Genomic DNA, 21,228 nt, shown 5'->3' on the forward strand with positions numbered 1-21,228 from the left:
TTTTAAGTTATATTTGATGACCTTAGTATCAAGTTTACACCCTTTTCTGTAGTCATCTATATTAATTTAATTTTATTTGCTAGAACAAAATAAAAGTGCAGTGTTTTTAGAAAGATGATTGTATATCTTCACCTGCCTAAAAAAAGGTATTTTTCCAGACAATCTAACTGCCAAAAATTCTCCAGTTTGCTTAAAATCTGGAATGTTGTCTTCAATGACCATGTCTTGGTTCTCTTTGTGATAAATGGTACCTCTGGCAGGATACAGATTAGGGTCTAGACCTGTGGGCTCCAGCTGCCTATTAGAAACAGACTAAAGACATGGAGCATCATTAAAAATAATGTAAATAAACATTAAAGAATAGTAATTAGAGCAGCCCAAAATTTAAGTAAAAAGTAAGATTGCTTTACCTTTAATGCTAAAGTTTTTTAAAAAGAACATTTACATGGTAAATTGAGAATTTCATGCAGTTTGATGCTATATATGTTGATCATATTTGACACATCTCAGCTATTTATTTTTTCCACTTGTTGATAGTGTGCCTCACTGAAAGCCCCCTGCTGATTTAAGTAGGAAATGCCAATTAGTATTACAGCTGGTTAGATTTGGGTACAAGTGTGAAGCAATTGTTCTCTTGAGAATGAAAATATTTTGCTTTCATACTCTCTAGGGAAAATATACTTAGAGTTGATTTCATAATGCTGTGAAAATACATTATTTGGTAACATGTGTTACTAAATACACTTCACTTTTGAATCATTATCTTACCTATCTGTGGTTACTGGTCTTGGTTGTTTATCACTTGATTCATGATCTTGGCAGATCATCCAACCTCATTGGGTTTTTGTGTCTTCATCTCTAAAACAGGTCTATTAATGTCTTCTTTACTCTTTTACACAGCTTCAAAAATCAAATGTGGTAATAGATGTGAAATTGCTCTGATAGCATAAAGTGCTACCTAAGAGTACTATATCAGCTGGTGGTGTCACTGAGTGGTGGAGCTCTTACCTAGCAAGTGTGAGTCCCTGGGTTTGACCCCAAGTACTGCAAAAATTAAGGAAAAAAATTATACTATTTTCCTTGTTGTTTTTGCCATAATTATTTGCAAGCCTGTTTTCTCTCTACTTTTCTATACACAATAATCTACTGAAAAGAACATACTGATCTTAGAATCAGAAAAACCTACATTGTTCATTTTGTAGCAGAGAGAATTAAGGAACCCTTTAATCCCTGTGTGAATCTCAGTTTACTCTTTCATAAATGGGGTTAGTTATACCAGGATTGAGGTAAGAAACATGAAGATTCTTTGTGAGATCTACAGAGAATATTATACATCTAAGGAATTATATTTTGTGATTTTTTAAAAAATTTCTCATAGATTTGCCCCTTGTTCCTTTTAATATTATAGAAAAAGGGAAAAAGAGTTGAGTATTAAAAGTGTGTTTGGACTAAAAATGTTGAGATTTTATTAGGAGATCTTGAAAATCAGTGAGATTTGCACTGGGAATATTTGTGGAATGAATGAATTATTTGAGACTCAGCAGTGTAGAGGGATTCAGCAGAGATTCCCACATCATGTAGGGTGGACCAAACAAGTTTAAGCCAATGCTCTGTCCTTTGAAAAGTGAACATGTGTAGAACCCAAACTCATCAGTATTGGTGCAACAGGAAATGAAATGCCTTTATCACAAACTTGACTTCACCCATTTAGAGTATGGGCTATTCTCTTATTCACCTAGTTATTGCTTTGAATAGCATTAACCTATTTTTCAATGTTTTAACATTTCTCACTTTGTGTTTTATATTCTTAGAGAACCATATGTATTTACTTGATGGTAAAGATTATTCTAAGGAGCCCAGTAAGGAAGAGAGAAAACCCTTTGAACAACTGGTGAATCTTCAGAAAATTCTTTTGGAAAAAAAAAGGTCAAGAGGGCCGGTTACTCCAAAATAACGGCAGTGTAAGTGCTGTTAACTTGTGTGAGATCATAAATTCTCCAAACTTTCTTTCTACAAAAGAACCAAAAATGATCCAGTATCATTTTTTTGTTCTCTTAGGATGATTTAAGAAATAAGTGTCTCTTGAAATGTAAAAAATTAACTGAACCCTAGTATAAAAGCTATGTAAAAATCTAGCATAAAAAACATTAATAAGGTGAGTATATTGTACAATTTAGTGTAGGTAAAAGCAGCCCTGTCCCTCTTCTAAACCATCCCTAAAAGGATCACCATATTAAATCAAAATACCATATTCTGTTGTCAATAATCATGATTCTGTTTCATTAAGAGAAGATGGCAATCACAAATAATATATGTAATGTTCACAGTGTTTGGTGCTTAAAATGTACTTTCTAAATGTTATCTATCATTAAGATAATCATGCTAAAATACTCTGTATTAAAATAAATTTTACATTTATAGAAAGTTTTATGTTAAAATTGTTTAAACTTTAAATGGTATCCTACAGTGTATGCTTTCAATCAAGGAAAAAATTATTTTGAATTACTTTATTGCTCATGAAATGAATCAAAATGACTGTACTCTCCATGCCAGTACTTTGGCTGAACTTAGAACTCAGTGGCCACCATGCCGATGAGATTCATAATATGAACAGTAAATTGAAGTATCTTGCTGCCAGTGTCCACCACACAAGGATGCAGTGTTTTGTGAAAGCCTAAGCATGTTGTCTCTGTAGAGAGTCTGCTTTGGGGATGAATGAAATTCATGGAGGAACAGGAAGTTCCTGACCTTCCTGGCTTTGGATCTTGTCCTTCCTACAGGTTCTTATACCAGGCCTCTTGGAGTGTTCTACCAAAAGGAAGAGGATTCTGAGCCCAGAAGAAATGGAGGAAAGACAGAAAAAAAAAAGACAAGAAGGAGCAGCCAAGAGAAAGAGACTACTACAGGAAAAGAATAGGAAAAAGGAAGAATCTGAACATAAGAAAAAGTATGTCTAGAGAGTACTGTCATTTCTAGTGACAGATATTTTGGTCTCCTCCACTAGAATCACTTAAAAATTCAAAAACCTATCAATCTACTAGTTCCTGTTGGTAACAGAATACTTTTTTTTTTTTTGGACTAATGTTTGAAACCAGGGGCACTCTACCACTGATCTATTTCCCCAGTCCTTTTCATTTTTTATTTAGAACAGGGTCTCACTAAGTTGTTTACCTGACATCCAACTTGTGATCCTCCTGCCTTAGCTTCTTGAGTAGCTAGGATCACAAGTTTGAACCACCACACCCAGCTCCACAGAACACTTTTTTAAAAGATTCAGCTTTAACATTTAGTCTACTTTAGTGAGAAGTCTTGAGTGCCTAAAGCAGAGAAGATGCTTTCTATTGAAACAAGAAATGTTAAAGGTTTTATTGTAGCCAATGAGGAACCATTTATTTGAACAGTCCATTTTAGTCATGTTCTTAAAAACTGGGATGTTTGTTGGATGCTCATTATTGAAGTGTAATCAGGAGACAGGCTAATCAGTAAAACTTGTTATTTACAAATTTACAGTAAAACTTGTTTATTTGACTCTTGGCAAAAATATTTGCCAGGGTCCAGTCCTAGCAGGGGTCAGGGGTCCTAGGTGGATGGGAGACTTTGGTACAGTGGAGAAACAGCACACAGAGTCACCAAGTGTTCTGAGGCTGAATCTGAATCTTTATTTTTCTGCCAGTCTTTTTATAGATATTTTTCTTTAGTAATGATTATATCATTTTATGGTTAGTTTAAAATAAGAAAAACCTTCAAAAGTACAATCTATGCTTCTTCTCAAAGTGCACATTCTCTTTGTATGACAATCCAGACCAAAACAACCTTATTTCCCAGCTAGATTAAAACAATCTGTCTCCCAGATAAACTGAAACAAACTTGGATCCCAGCTAAACTGAGGGCACCATGATCTGCCAGCCTTCAATCTTCAGAACAAACACATCACTAGATTTTCTGAAAAACCACCCCCACCATGAATTCCAGTGTTTAATAGTGAAAAGTTTTTACTATTATTAAAGGGCAAAGAAATCAATTTATAGTTAATATTTAGTGTATTCTAATTTTATATATTGGCAGACTACAATCTTATTCTGATTCTCAAAGAATTAGACTAAACATAGGAAAAGCACAAGTTATATTTATGACTAACCTAAATGTTTTTATTATGTAAAGTATCTCCAGAATCAACTATTAAAACTAGGAAAGCAACAAAGGTCAAACACCACATCCAAGCTCAGAGGAATGCCTCTTTATCCATCTATTATTATACTAAAGCAATCACAGTCTCCTTTAATCTCGAGCACAGCTACAATTGTTTATTTTCATATATTTATCTATGTATTACTGCTAAATTTTCAGTGTGCACTATTTTGTGTCCCAATACAGTAAAACCTTCTCAATGTTTTCCAATAAGTTTCTAATGATATATTGATTATTAATAATAAAAAGCAACTACACCTGGAGACATGCCACGTCTATGGCCCCCAAGAGGGAGGACGGTCAACAGAATCTTGTCAAGTGTTAAGTCCTCTATTCCAACAGACTGTGTCAAGTGTTGGGTCCTCTACTTCAACAAAGCCATGTCAAATGTTGGAGTGGCAGAAAATAAACATGGCAAACTTCAATCAGGGTGAGTTTCTAATTACTTTTTACTTGGTAGTTATTTTTTGTGAATAGCAGTGCAAAATGTACTCCATGGAGAGGTTAATTTTCTTTTCTCTCTGTTGAGTTAAAGGATGACTTGGTGGGAGTCCAAAAATTACCAGTCCTTCTGCTTGCCCTCTGAGGAGAGCGAGTCTGAGGACCTTGAGGATGGGAAGATGAGAGTGCTCCCTAATTGGGTTATGATGACCCAGACTCAACCTCCATCAAGTATGTTAGTGGTGATGTCATGCACCCTCAGGCAGTGACAGAGGATGCTCTCATGGTGCACTGTATATGTATAAGAAATGGTGTGGGACAGTGTTGGGGGCTATGCCATATGGACTATGCTAAGATGGTGCCTGGCAGTTAGCCAGAAGTTGTTTTGGTCACATTGGCAGTGAGGAGGTTGATTAACATAAGCACACCCAGGTGATTTGTCATTGGCCTTATTCAATTAAGTCCATGCACACAATGCGTGCTAGGTGTTCCCAAGTGCTCCTAATTGTGCCTGCTCAGACAACTAGCTCCTCGCCTAATCTTCGCACAATTGGCATCAGCCCTACCCTTCACCCCCTGGAGGGGATATAAACTGACTCTCCTCAAGCGCCAGGGTCCCCAGGTTTCCTGAGTTTACAATAAACGTCCCGAATTCAGAAGCCTCACTATGAGTTTGTCTCCTGCGCCAAATTGACTCCGCTGGATGGCGTCAAGTGGCGGCCCGTACGGGGAATTCTGAGTTCGTCTAACTTAAACAGTGAGTAGCGAAGTAAGCTGCAGCCCCTGTCTCTAAGGCAGCTAGATGTTCAAGATAGCTGGCCAGGTAGTGAAGAGCAAAAGTGCATGTATTTTTTGTTGTGTGTTTGTCAAATTCAAGAGTCTTGCTCTATGTAGTGAGGTAAGCTGAGACCCTGTCTCTGGGGCAGTTAACCCCTGTCCCTGGGGCAGTTGGGTACTCAGGTAAGCTGAGGCCCTGTCTCTGGGGCAGTTAACTCCTGTCCCTGGGGCAGCTAGGTACTCAGGTAAGCTGAGACCCTGTCTCTGGGGCAGTTAACCCCTGTCCCTGGGGTAATTAGGTACTCAGGTAAGCTGAGGCCCTGTCTTTTAAGGCAGTTAGGCACTCTGGATAGCTGGCCAGGTGATGAAATATGAAGGAACTCCGGAGTATGTGTATCTAGTGTTGTTTGTGTGTTTGTTCTATTGTTAGTGTGGTCTTTGTCCTGTATCAAATTTATTTATTAGTAAAGGATGGGTTCGGAAATAACACAAAATAAGTCTGAAGGGATAATTCAAAAAGGAGGCATGGAAATATATTACAAGAAGAAAAAAAAGTGCTAGAAGAGATTGAGGAGGAAGGAGATACTGGGGAGGAACTAGAAGATAGGTGAGTTAATGTTGCGGAGTTGCTAGAAGGCAGGAAAGACCATGAGATAACTACCTCCTCAGCTCCCCCTTATGATAAAAGGTGGGAGGACCCGACATTTTGTGGGCACTCTTGTCGGCCTTGTTGTGGTGGAGTCCCAAGTGATACTGGGGATTGCTGGGACCCTCTGGAAGGCCCATTAAGACTGTCCTGCCCAGTCTTGGCGGATGGTCAGGGGCAGTGATTTCATCAGGCCCTAGAATTTAAAACAGTAAAAAATCTTAAAGAGGCAGTCACTATTTATGGGCCCCAGGCTCCGTTTACCATGAGTATGGTGGAATCCATCGCAACACTTAATCTGACTCCTAGTGATTGGGTGAGTATGTGTCGAGCAGTTTTGCATGTTGGACAATATTTAATGTGGAAAGTAACCAATCAGGAGCTCTGTGCAGAGATGGCTCGTAGAAATGCAGCCACAGGTTTCCATTAACGAAACCTGGATATGTTGCTGGGACAAGGACTATATGCTGAACAATAGCAGCAGATTACATATGATCCAGTGGTCTATCTTCAGATAGCTGCTGCTGCTGTTAGAGCGTGGAAAATATTACAAGGTCATGGGGACTTGCAAGGGCAATTATCCAAGGTTATACAGGGCTCAAATGAACCATATGCAGACTTTGTAGATGGTCTGTTACAAACAGCAGGCAGAGTGTTTGGGGATTCAGAACAAGCAATGCCTTTAATAAAACAGTTAGCCTATGAACAAGCTAATAAGTGGTGCAGGGAAGCAATTAGGCCATGGAAAAATAAGGATCTCAATACCTATTTAAAAATATGCAGAGATATTAATGCATCAGCTATACAGGGTCAAGTACTAGCAGCTGCTGTCATCCAAGGTGTAGCTCAAGCTATGAGGGCCAAACCCAAAAGCTGTTTTTCATGTGGACAGCCAGGACATTTTAAAAGGGAGTGTCCAAACCCAAGTCATAGTACATACAAAAAAATACCTGGAGTATGTCCAAAATGTAAAAGAGGAAAACACCAAGTGAATGTAAAATTGTAATTGACATTGAAGGAAAACCACTCCCAAAAAATGAGAGAAGGGGCCCTCGGGCTCAGGCCCCACAAATATTTGGAGCCCTGAAGGAAGGACAACCAGCAGCGGTTCCCATCAGAATGGTCCCTCGAACCCAGTATCCATTAATTCCCTCATCAGACATACAACAGGAAGTGCAGGATTGGACCTCTGTGCTGCCACCAGAGTAGTACTAACTCCAGAAATGGGGGTTCAATTAATGCCTATGGGTATCTATGCCTCTTAAATCAGGGACAGTAGGTTTGCTATTAGGATGCAGTTCTGTTGCCCTAAGAGGACTCCATATAACACCGGGAGTAGTTGATCCAGATTATGAGGGAGAGATAAAAATAATGGTCAGTTCCCCAAAAGATGTTTCTGTTATAAATCAGGGGGATAAAATAGCACAAATACTGGTGATACCCAGTGAACATAACAAATATTTAGCAAAAAAGAATAAAAGAAATAAATTGGGGTTTGGATCCATGGGGGAACCTATGACCATGCTTGCCTTAGATCTAAACACTCGCCCCATGTATACTGTAAGAATAAATGACAAGGAATTTAATGGGTTATTAGACACTGGAGCTGATCTTAGTATCATAACATTGACCCAATGGCCAAGAGAGAAGCCTCTTCAATAGGTTTACCAGACCTTGCGAGGTTTGGGGGTTGCCTCAAACCCATCCTGGAGTTCACAGTTGTTGAAATGGACAGATAAAGAAAGAAATTACGGTACTTTCCAACCCTATGTCTTGAGAGATTTACCTGTTAATTTATGGGGGAGAGACATATTAAGACAATTGCATATCAAATTGACTAATGAACATATGCATATTAACCTGATAGCATGTAATATCATGGTGAACCAGGGATTCATACCTGGAGGGGGACTGGGAGCACATTCACAGGGAATAACTGAACCTATCCAAGTTATGAGAAGAAGTAATAAGAGAGACTGGGTTTTCAGAGGGGGCCACTGAGCCAATAAAAATTACATGGAAATCACAAAAGTCTGTTTGGATACCTCAGTGGCCCCTCAATGCTCAAAAGTTACAAGCAGCCCAGGAGTTAGTGAGACAACAACTGACCTTAGGCCATCTACAACCTTCTACATCTCCTTTCAATACACCTATCTTTATAATTAAAAAGAAATCAGGAAAGTGGCGACTCCTCAAGATCTTAGAGCAATTAATAGTCAAGTGGTAATAATGGGAACAGCTCAATCCAGCTTCCCTCAATTGTCTGCTATTCCGAAGGATTGGAGAATTATAGTTTTAGACATAAAAAATTGCTTCTTTTCTATACCACTTCATAAGGAGGATACCTGCAGATTTGCTTTTACTGTACTGTCGGGGCGCTGCGGACCCCTGGCCCTAGGTGTGGCTTGGCTGCCTGGGTGTGGCATAGCTGGCTTGGCTTACTTAGATGCGTATCCAAGATGGCGCTTGGCAGGCTGCCAGTATGGTTGGCTTTTGCACAAACAACTGACATCATTTTGAGGAAGTTCCAGGGATTGGTTGAGTTCCCTCGTGGACAGTGCATAATCACTGCATGTCTGCATTTACTGCCTGTATCTGTTCATGCTCTCCCCTCGTGCTCAAATGCTGATTGGTTACAGTAATGTATATATTGGAGTGTAAGTTCCTCAAAGGAAGAGAACAAAGAAAGAACTGAGAGGAAGGGGGTGCGCGCAATAAAGAGGCTGAAAAGAACCAGGTGTCGTGTCTCTCTGCGGGCGGGGAGTGCGACAGGTGGTGCCGAAACCCGGGAACCCTAAAAATAACTCTAGAGTAAGTACAAGGTAAGTATTTAATAAAGTAAATTAAACAGTAAGAAGGCCTTAAAAGTTCGCGGAACAGCAACTAGTTATAAAAGTTCACGGAACAGCGACTAGTTATAAAGGTTCGCGGAGCAGCGACTAGTTATAAAGGTTCGCGGTGCAGCGACTAGCTATAAAAGTTCGTGGATCAGCGACTAGTTATAAAGGTTCACGGAACAGTGACTAACCAAGGGGTTTTATGTTAACTGTGTGTATGAAGTGATGGTAGATTTTCTGTGTAGTAAGTGTCTTTGTTACATCAATTGCGTGGCTTGTTTGTGTGCTTGGAGCTCTTAGTGCTGTAAGATTTAATCATAGGAACAGAACTGTCTAAGACTAGAATGCAACAGCCTCTTAGGGAGTTGCTAAAAAGTCATGGAATGCCACTAAAAGCAAAAACAGCTCAAACGTTCCTTGATACCATAGAGAAGGTCTCTCCGTGGTTTTTAAATGAGGGGCTATTAAATATTCCACAGTGGGAACATAATATAGTAGCCATAGTCCCCACAAGTATTGGGAGATAATTGTTTCATGATTTTCTACATTCAAACCTAACCTAATTTCTCAACCAGAAAAAAAAGGGTTAAAAAGTCCTGGGTGATCCTCCCTCCCCCCTGCCTGGCCTTGCCAAAGTCTGCATTGGAATGTAAACTACAGCAGTCTCAGTAGGAAGGGGCGGGTAACCTGAAGAAAAGAAAAAAAAGGTGTCCGTTTTAAACTTAACTAACTTATTTTCTAGGATTCTTCGTTTGTTTTGTTTTTCTTTAATGCTGTATTTTTGAGCTCATAATTTTGATCCTGCATACCTAGGTTAGTGATTTTTTTTCTTTTTGATCAGTTCTATTTTTTATTCAACTGAAGTTTTTGAACATCTGTTTCATTGCAATGAACATTTACCTATAAAGTTTCAAGGCCTTTGATTTTATGTTATTTGTATGTCATGCTGTCTAATGTCATGTTTTGTCAAAACTGAGCACTCTTAAAATTAAAATTTAAAAATGGATCCAAATACTTTTATTCACGTGATTTAAAAAGGGTTCAATTTAAATTGGGTAAACTAATAAAAGTAAAATGTCTTTAAAAATAAATCACAAGTCTCTAGGTGGTCAAGCAAATAAAATATTGATGTTAATAAAATGTCTAATATCAATTGCTTCTAGGACTTTTCTTCAGCAGGAAAGAGGCAACAGATCCTGTTCAGGACACTTGTCTGATATCTTGGTTTTTATAAAATAAATAAATTGGAGTTAACATGTATGGGATTACTCAAATGTGTTTGTAGAGACGTCTGGTTAATTTACAAAGTTAAAATGCTAATTGTTAAATAACATCAAGTACTTTTAACTCCTTAAATTACATGGGGTAACATACTTAAACATTATTGGTGTTTTCATAGGTTGGTAAATAAAAAGGGTTTACGATTACTTTGTGTCCTCACTAAACTAAAAACAAGGTTACTAAAAGTTATGTCCTAACAAGTGAATTCTATATATAAAGGGTCCCAAAAGTTTCAACTGTGTTTCAATTAAGAGTACTATAAATAACAAAATATTTAATCTTATTAAAATAGAGTAATTTATCTAAATTCAGAAATTTCATAAGAGTTGTATCAGAATGTAAACAAAAAGGGGTCAACAGATAGGAAAGAAAAAATAAAAGGTTCCGGGTTTAAAATATATTTAATAAAATAAAAGAAATGTTTCTGGATAAAAAGTCTGTGTGTAATAAAGGACAAGTTTCAACAAGTCTATGTGTAACTAAGTTGGTTGTATGTATGTAAAACAGCTAAAGCTATTTAAGGTTTTTCCTAAGGTGAAATACTAATGTTCTGATATAAGCCAAAGTTTAATCTATATGGTAAAATGACATGGTAAAATAACAAAGTTTTCTTAAAAACACTAATTCATTCTTAACTTTGTGTCTCTTAAGTTTTATTCTTTAGAACAATTGTCTTAAAAATAGGGGTTTATACAATTATGGTTAAGCAACTGTTAAAAATTGTACTACGTTATAAAGTCTAAATTTTTCTTTAAAAACTAAAATTGGTAAGAACCAATTCCTCACTAAAATTAAAATAACTCTAACCACAGATGTACCTTATAACCCACAAAAACAAGGTATTGTTGAACATACACATCTCACCCTCAAAAATACTCTTTATAAACAAAAAGGGGGAATAAAGGAGACCTTCAGGTCCCCTAAAGATAAACTTTCTCTTTGTCTCTTTGTTTGGGGTTTTTTAACTCTGGGTAATAAGGGTAACCCGGTGCTTTACTGGAGCTGTGGCTCAGTTTGTGTGTTTCCATGGAATAAACTAACTTACAACCTCTTTTTAGTCTCTTAGGAGGAACAGTTCAACTATGTAACAAAACAACTGCTTCTCTCAATTGTACTTCAGATTTGTGCTATCTCTCAATGTTAAAATGCTCCTAGGTTCCTGCTGGCAGACTTAATGTGTGTTCCTACCTTCCTACCAGTCCCAGTCTCTGTTAAAGATGCAGAATTGCCAGTGTTACTATCAAGAAACAGGAGAGAATTTGGCATCACAGCGGCTATGGTCACTGCAATAGTGGTTTCTGCAACAGCAGCACTAGCAACTGCCATACCTACAGCAACAGCAGTCAATCACTTGGCCGAAAATACAGCTGCAGCCTTACAGACTAAAGAGACCCTAAACCAACATCTAACAGCAGGCATACTCCTTATAAATCAAAGAGTGGACCTATTACAAGAACAAGTGGACATATTACAAGAACTTTTGGGACTGGGATGTGTTTACTCTTTAAGAGCTGTTTGTGCTACCCCCATTGTATATGATAATTCCAGCACCGCAGCTGGGTTATCTAAAAAATTGTCAGCCTATCTTACTTCTACTTGGTCGTCTCAATTTGATAATCTTACCTCACGACTTAGGGCTAAAATTGTCAAAGTTAATTCTACTAGGGTACAAATTGCTTCTATGTCTGAGCTGGCTAAATGGTTTTCTTCTGCTTTCAATTTTGTAAACAGTGGGCAAGCCTTGGCACTTTGGGGTTTTTACTCCTCTTTGGTATCTTTTTCCTCACCCGCCTGGTTGTACAACTACGAGTCACCCAACAAATGGACCAGATTATTTTTCATCAGGCCATGACTGCCCTAGAGGCCGGCAGTTCCCCACAAGTATGGCTCACGATGCTGGACCGGTAGTCATACGGGTAAGGAAGGAGGTGATCCCGTACCAACCTAAGACAGGAGCTGTAGCATGCTCTGCAGTTATCCGATGACGGGTAAGGACGGTGGTTGACCACTCCGCCTAAGACAGGCACGGTCCCGAGCCTTTTTCTTGTAAAAGAAAAAAGGGGGAACTGTCAGGGGCGCCGCGGACCCCTGGCCCTAGGTGTGGCTTGGCTGCCTGGGTGTGGCATAGCTGGCTTGGCTTACTTAGATGCGTATCCAAGATGGCGCTTGGCAGGCTGCCAGTATGGTTGGCTTTTGCACAAACAACTGACATCATTTTGAGGAAGTTCCAGGGATTGGTTGAGTTCCCTCGTGGACAGTGCATAATCACTGCATGTCTGCATTTACTGCCTGTATCTGTTCATGCTCTCCCCTCGTGCTCAAATGCTGATTGGTTACAGTAATGTATATATTGGAGTGTAAGTTCCTCAAAGGAGGAGAACAAAGAAAGAACTGAGAGGAAGGGGGTGCGCACAATAAAAAGGCTGAAAAGAACCAGGTGTCGTGTCTCTCTGCGGGCGGGGAGCGCGACACTGTACCAGCTACTAACCACGAAGGACCTGATCAAAGATATGAATGGACAGTATTGCCGCAAGGCATGGCCAATAGCCCCACTATGTGTCAGATCTATGTAGATAAAGCTTTACAGCCTATTAGAAAATCTGATAAAGACCTAAAAATCTATCATTATATGGATGACATCTATTAGCTCATCCTGATCAAGACAAACTTTTCAGATATGATGGACTGGTCAAAAATCTTCGAATTTGGATTAGAGATAGCAGAGGATAAATTGCAGAGTTCTTGCCCCATTACCTACCTTGGTGCCATTATTGACAAAACCTTAATACGACCTCAAAAGGTTACCTTTAGGATGGATAGATTAAAACATTAAATGATTTCCAGAAACTTTTGGGAGATATAAACTGGGTAAGACCATATTTAAAATTAACAACTGAAGACCTTGGACCATTATTTGATACTCTTAAGGGAAGTGGTGATCCCACCTTGCCCCGAGAAATTACCACAGAAGCTAGAAAAGCATTGTGTAAGGTAGAAGATGCCATTACTAAGGCACATTTAGATCAGGTAGATATAACTAAGCCTATATTACTGATAATCATAGCCACCATAGGAAGTCCTACAGGAGTGTTCTGGCAACAAGGACCTACTTATCAGGTCCATCTTCACTATAGCCAAAAGATAACTCTAGCGAGTTATCCAGAATTAGTGGGAAAGTTAATAAAAAAAAGGCAATAACTAATACTATAGGAATTTTTGGCATTGTTCCAAAAAACATTATCACTCCTTATAAACCAGAAACTATAATTGAGTTCACACAAGAATCAGAAGTATGGACTACCATTATATGTAATTATAATCCAAATTTTAATAACCACTACCCTGGGGACCCCATGATCCAAATGTTCATCAGACACCCATTTATATTTCCTAAGGTCAGTAGAAAAAATCCCATACCAAATGTTATAACTTGCTTTTCTGATGGGTCCAGTAATGGAACAGCTGCTATAGTCATGCCAACACAGACATTTACTTTTCTTTATCCTTCCCAGTCTGCCCAGAAGATAGAGCTTCTAGCCATTTGTCAAATTTCCAAATGTTCCCAAATCAGCCATTTAATCTGTTCTCTGACAGCAAATATATAGTCAATGCTCTAAATATTATAGAAATTGTACCAAAAATATCCTCAGCATCTACCATTCATTCCTCATTATCTACAATTCAAAAGTTAATTTGGGACCATAAGGAACCATTTTTGTTGGACATATTAGGGCTCATACCAGGTTACCAGGACCTCTCAGTATGGGTAACGCTTTAGCAGACTTAGCCACTAGAGACGTACATATTTTTTCTACGTTCTTAGAAGCAGAAAATTTTCATAAAAACTTCCATATTAACACTAACACTCTTCAAAAACATTTTAGATTAACTAAGGAACAAGCTAGAACTATTGTCAAAAATTGTCAACATTGTCTCTTATCTCCCAGTACCTCAAAATGGTGTTAACCCTAGAGGATTACAAACCAACCGTATATGGCAAATGGATGTTACTCATATCCCAGAATTTGGAAAGATTGGATACATGCATGTGTCCATAGATACTTATTCAGGATTTATTATGGCCTCCTTACAATCAGATGAAAAAACAAAAGATATTATAAATCACTGCTTATATACCTTTTCTATTCTGGGCGTTCCAAAAACAATAAAAACAGACAATGGTCCAGGCTATACATCCTTAACCTTTAAACAGTTTTGTTCTACATTTGGTATATATCATGTCACAGGTATTCCTTATAACCCCCAGAGACAGGAAATTATAGAAAGAGCTCATCTAACCATTAAGACCTTATTAATAAAACAAAAAGGGGGAATAGGAGAGTCATATCTACCTAAGAACAGATTATCTATAGCCCTTTTTACCTTAAATTTTTTGAATCTGGATGGATTAGGAAAATCAGCAGTGGATCAACATGCTGCAGTTGACACTGACATAAAGCTACAAGCTTTATGGAAAGATGTTGTAAGAGGAGAATGGAAAGGAACTTACCCGGTCTTGATTTGGGGAAGAGGGCATGTGTGTGTATTTCCACAGGAAGAGAAAACACCAATTTGGATTCCAGAAAGGTTAGTCCGAGCAGTTAAGACGGTTCATCAGGATGCAGCCGAGCCCTCTGGGTATCCTGCTGCTGCTGCTGATGGTGGTAAGTTTTGTCCAGGGTGAATAGTTCTGGACAATAGTCAGGGTATTGCCTTGACTGGATCTAGTCTCTCAAAATGGTGCAGTCTTTCCTGATCTCTTTTCCACTAATGAATCTACTGGGCAAGCTACCCTAGATACACAACACCATTGGACTCCAAATTTACCCTAAATTTATCACTAGAGAATGCATTATGCCTTGCCTTTGGCAGTGGCACACCTTGAGTGCAGTTGATCGATCATACTTTGGCAGATATTACCTTAAATAAAGAAAACAACTCCAATACAAATGTCACCGGTTACATGCCCAAAGCTATTAATAATATCCATTTGGTCCTTATGCAGGTCTAAGGCATGTACTAATGTAAGCCCCCTGGCTTTTGTAAAGGGAGAGTCTATGGGTAGGGGAGAGTGCACTAATTGAAGGGTTAATGGGGTTAATCCTGAAATATGTAGAGAAAGTGAAGCAATTACTTTTTAATATACTCCGTGTGCCTAGCTCTCCCTTTCCTTTTTGTGACTTTTAATGAGAACTTCTCTAGACAGTTACTTTCCCAGATTGCTCAACAATGGACGGATGGGTTCAACGAGCTGGTGACAGGGCTTCGATGGTAGATCCTCACCATGAATGCCACTAAGGTGGAAGTCAAACTGAGAGGGCTTATCACAGGAACATTAGATAAACTAATACAATTTGGCACTAAATTTGGGGGACTCTTAAGTCCCACACTAATAAGTTTGGGTATGCTTGTGTTGATTTTGTTCTACATTTACAAATGCCTCAAAGCCAGTCAGCAGACTCATAATATGATCATAAAATAGGCCATGACTGCCCTTGAAGCAGGACAATATCCCAGTATATGGCTTAGTATGCTGGATCGGTAGTCAAAGATGGGTAAGATTCATGGGGAGCTCATACCAACCTAAGACAGGAAATGAGGGCTAGAGCCTCATTGTCCAATGATGGGTAAGGATGATGCTCTGCCGTGGACAACCTAAGTCAGGCACGATCCCTGCCAGCTTCCTTTTCATTTCATATAAGGAAGGGGGAGATGTTGGGGGCTATGCCATATGGACTATACCAAGATGGCACCTGGCAGTTAGCCAGAAGTTGTTTTGGTCACATTGGCAGTGAGGAGGTTGATTAACATAAGCACACCCAGGTGATTTGTCATTGGCCGTATTCAATTAAGTCCACGCACACAATTCGTGCTAGGTGTTCCCAAGTGCTCCTAATTGTGCCTGCTCAGACAACTAGCTCCTCACCTAATCTTCACACAATTGGCATCAGCCCTACCCTTCACCCCCTGGAGGGATATAAACTGACTCTCCTCGAGCGCCAGGGTCCCCAGGTTTCCTGAGTCTACAATAAACCATCCCAAATTCAGAAGCCTCGCTATTAGTTTGTCTCCTGTGCCAAATTGACTCTGCTGGATAGGCGTCAGGACAGGGAGTGTGTCTCAGTCCTTATGGTGCCAAGAAATTGAGAAGATGAGTCTAAATCGTGACTTAAGGATGCTGGTCCCAGTGCAATGTCATATGGTCAAGAAGCATGAATTGTAGAATCAGTAGATGTGAATTTGACTCTTGGCTCTTTGTTTTACCTGATTGAGTTACCTACTTTCCCTAAGCATGAGCTTCCTAATCTATATTAATAGGATAATATCTGTCTTATCCTCTGCATAAGTTTTATTAGATGGTGAAATGAGGCTACATTTTAGAAAAAAAAATGCATTCTTTAAGAAACTCCCTGTGTTTCCCCCTCACAACTTCTGTGTGTTCTGTATCCTCTGCCTGGAACCTTATTTTCTCTAGTCACATCAAGCATTATTTAAATGTCTGCCTCTCAGAAAGGTCTTCCCTGATCACCTCATATAGAACAGTTTACATGCCCCCTCTGCTACTCTTTGCCCTCTTTCTACCCTACTTAACTTTATCAACTCCTCATATTTTAACATGTATATTTGTTTATCTCCTTGAATTAGAAAATAAGCTTAATAGGAGAGGATTGTGTATGTGTATATGTGTCCACTGCAGTAGCTCCAGTACCTAGATAATGTTGACATGTAATACATGTAAACAAATATTTGTGGTATGAATGAGTATAAATACAAGGTGCTAACCCACTATGTTAATGAAAGCTTGAATGAGTCATTTAACTTTTCCTCTTCCTGACCTGTAAAATGGGAGTTGTATGCTTTGATATTATCAGCACTTGCTCACTGTTATTTTCCCTCCACTCTCCACCCTTCCTTATTCGCTTCCCCCAGAGTTATAGACCCACCAGAGATTTTTTTGTCATTCATAACACTCATTTTTTAGATGTCTTTCTGTTCCAAAGACCAGGTATATGTTTCAGAAAACCTGAAAATATTTGAGAATTCAACTATGATTCTCCTAGGAGATCAGATATAGCTTTCCTTCCCTTTGAAAAATCATTCTTCTACAAGCCTCTTTTGTGTGCTTTTGTTTCTCTAAATTGGGGGCTTCAATTTACCTTTTATAGATGAAAATTTTCTTTCTTCTGTCAGATGACTCTGGCCACTGGGCCAGAGGTGGCTTATTCACAGTTCTGGAAGCATTGTCAGCTGAGCCAAGAAAAGTATATGAGCTGGCAGGGGAAATGAAAGGTAAGAAGAAAAAACAGAACAATGGAATAAGATAGGAGTGGACACTTAAGATGATATTGTGTGGGTAAATTACCCTTAGAAAAGGACTCAGGAGAGCTGACTGTAATGTGAATTTTATGATCAGCTAGTTTTATGTGACTGTGACCCCTTTCTTCCTGTTTTCTCATTTAAAATTTGTAACTTCTCCTTCATTTGGAAAAGACTTTTTTTTTCCTTTTAGACTTTGAGGTGATTTGCAAAACTGAATATTTGCTCTCCCAAGATTTTTATGCCTATTAGTATCTGTAAAGTAAGATGTTGAATTGGGAAAAATATTATAAATAGGCTCTTCAAATAACTCTATTAAAATACTTAAGGTGGAAGTGATCTCTCTTGTTGTAGAACAGTCCTCATGTTTGCTCTGGAACACAAATCAGAACACATGGCTGAACTGCTTCTCCAGAATGGTATTGATGTCTCTGCTGCAGATAACTTTGGACAGATGGCATTAGCTTATGCTGCTGCTAGTGGTCATAGTGGGTGTTTACATTAAAATACTAAACAAACTTGATTGGAGGCTCAAAATAATAACAGCTATTGCATTTCACACATAAGGTGAAATTTCAAGGTACAGCTATGTAAGAAACAATAGAGCAGTTCATCAGCCAGCAGTCCTAAGAGTCTAGATGAGAAGTGGTGATGAGTGTGAGTTTTCTCCAAGGTTCCTTTCTTTCCTCTCCTCTCCTTTTCTTTCCTCATCTCCTTATACATGTTAGTGAATTGCTGTACCACAGAAATGCATCACTAACCAGGATCTTAGGGTTTTAGAGATTTTATAATCATGGTTCCCAGCCTTATCTCTGTCATTCCAAGTATAATTTCTGACCATGGGGTACAAACCATGTCACACTTTGATTTTCCTAATTAGCTCTTTGGGTCTTGAAATGCCCAGTTGAGCAGAAAATCTTTTTACTCTCCCCTGAAAATTAGCTCTTCCACCATCCTTTAATTTCTTGAGGACCTGAGGATTTTCTTAAAGTCTAAGGAGAGTGGAGAGGATGTTTAAAATGCTTTTGTCTCTGTCAAATCTCTTGCTGCTATGTTGCTCTGCAGTCTGGTGATGATTATATTTTACTACAAAGTGCCCTTATTCATTCCAGTGTCTGAGTATTCATGGTAATACACACTTAGACTTAAAAGTTTCAACATTATTTTAAGTTAGGGTTCAACCCTTATTTTTGGAAGAAGTCCTTAATCTTAAGAGAAATTAATTTTGCAAGAAAAAAGAGCTATTTTTTACAGGTACATGACATTTTCTGAGTTCAAGCTATTATCATTTAATATACTTACTTCCCTCAATGCATGATCATTACATTTTTTTTTAAATATAAGCTTATGGGTGCAGTGGCATGTGCGTGTTCACCCCAGCTATTTGGGAGACTGCATGAGAATTGCTTGAACTCAGAAATTCCAGACCAACCCAGACTTCATTGTGAAATCCCATCTCAAAAACAAAATAGAACAATTTACAAATAATTGTCAAGTTAACAAAATGTCTGGGCTTACAAATTTAAACTGAATATTATAAAGTCTGATATTATATTGTCTAAAACATTTTTATGTACTGAATATGGTTTTTGTTTTTCATATCAATATTAAAATTCTCATTTTATTTTTCAAACATAGTCATAGAGAATTAATTGTTCAATATATGAAAGCAGAACCTAAAAATTCTGAAAATATCAACCCAGGTGAGATTTCTGAAAGTGAATTTTTCTTGGTATTCAAGGCTCATATCAAAAAATAAGAGTATGCTGTGTGCAGTGTCAGCAATTATGTAATCTTGGCAGCTCGGGAGCCTGAGGCAGGATTATTGCAAGTTTAAATCCTCAGCAACTTATGGAGGCCCTAAGCGACTCAGCAAGACACTACCTCAAAAGTTAAAAAAAAATGACTGGGATATCTTTCAGTGGTTCAGTTCCCTTGGGTTTAATTCCTGGTGTGAAAATAAATAAATAGGAATAAGAATGTTCTTGTGGCACAGGAGCAGTTTATATATATATATATATATATATATATATATATATATATATACACACACATATATATGTGTATTTATATACATATATATGTTGCATTCATATTGTTCTTATTTACTTTCTTAATGGTATAGAATTCATAATTATTTAACCAACTAATTGTAGGAAATTTATAATCTGAAATAATATTGTCTAAAGAAATTTTATGTTAATTTAATTTTGGTCCCTGAAATCTTATTTTTTTGTATAAATAAGAAAAGTATTTCCAAATTAATATGTTGTGTTTCCTCTACCTGGAGTGTTGTGTGTCATAACAACATAATAATATTCTCTGATAATTGTTTCTACTGCAATTATTCTAGAAAAATTATTTGACACTTTCTTTATGTTCCAGAATCTGCTAATAATATTGCTTTCTGTTCTTTTGCAAATTTTAGTTAAAATTACAGTCATGGGACCAACTTTTTACTTTTAGGTATCAAATTTTGGAGAAATCCTATGGTTCTTCCTAACATTTGAAAAGTACAAAGTATGGACATAGGAATTCTTAATTCATTAATTGCCTGTCAGAAATATAATTAGTATCTATTATAGAAAAGTCTCCATATAGTGGCCCAGAGGAATATTCTGTAACAAAGAATGACAGTTGTACACATTTAATGCTTTATATTTTCTATTGTTGATTAAATAAACATTTTCTTCTCTTCTTTAATAGTGGATGGAAATTCTACAGATGACCCTTTATACAAGTAGGATTTCATATATTTTAAAAGATAACATGATATCTGATTAGAAAATTATGATAAAAGGAATAAAGATTTTTTTTTGAGTGTTCCAGTCTGGGATAGACAATTTTTTGTAACACTTCTTTATTAAAGTCATCATGATGACTTTAAAAGTGGCTGTGCTATTATAACCTGTTACTTACTAATTAAGCAGCTATCATTAATAGAAGTTGACTCTTTGTACCATGTTCCCATAATTAATAAGTGCCAGGCCTGCACTTAGACTGTAAGCTTGCCTGACTGACAACTCCATTGTATTCCTCCACTGTAAAGGTCAATGCCAGTGCAGAACTAGAATCAAGATACAGATCTATATCATCAATTCAGAAAGGCAAAATCAGTTGTATGTTAATTCTGATTCGTTATTTATCTGAGCAGCCTGTTATAGAGTTTTAGGAAAAATCTCACAGAGCTGTGGTCACGTGTTTTCTTCATAAACAAGATCAGGGTAGTTCTGTAGAGGAATTATTTTACTTGAAGTCAAGAATACCTTTGTGTAGACTATGTTATATTAGACATATTAACCCTCTCTATAGAGATATATCTACTTTGCAATTTTCCAGTTTGGTTTCCTTCAATACCCTACCCACATATTGTTTCTGTTTTTAAGAGTTACATTTCCCTTCAGGCTAATATTTATATTTAGTTTTATGAAGAAATTTTTCCATTATACAATTTTTTCTTTTTCTATGATTAAAATCTTTTCTTGAATTTTTATGTTTACTTTCTGTTGTGCTCTTTTGCTGTTTTTTTTTATTCTGTCAATTGAATATTCTTTTTTTCTATTGACTGAATCAAAAGGTCAGCAAATTTCAGAATTTTAAGAAATTTTATTGACTAGTCAATATACCCACTCATCCTTCAATATGTGTTTGACATGCTGGCCAAATAATGGTCATGATGGTGAACCTGAATTATAGATATTAAAGGGAATTTTCTGAGTTTTGAAAGGGGTAGCAATGAGA

The 21,228-nt window shown here is 37.6% G+C and overlaps 1 pseudogene; it reads left to right on the forward strand.

Annotated features, from left to right (window-relative positions):
* LOC124973350 (chromodomain-helicase-DNA-binding protein 1-like) overlaps nt 1-20,231 on the forward strand; it is a 73,116-nt pseudogene extending 52,885 nt beyond the window's left edge.
* Nucleotides 20,232-21,228: the final 997 nt, after the last annotated feature.

Source organism: Sciurus carolinensis (genome assembly GCF_902686445.1).
Source record: "Sciurus carolinensis chromosome 14 unlocalized genomic scaffold, mSciCar1.2 scaffold_126_arrow_ctg1, whole genome shotgun sequence".
In the NCBI taxonomy this organism is placed as follows: Eukaryota; Metazoa; Chordata; class Mammalia; order Rodentia; family Sciuridae; genus Sciurus; species Sciurus carolinensis.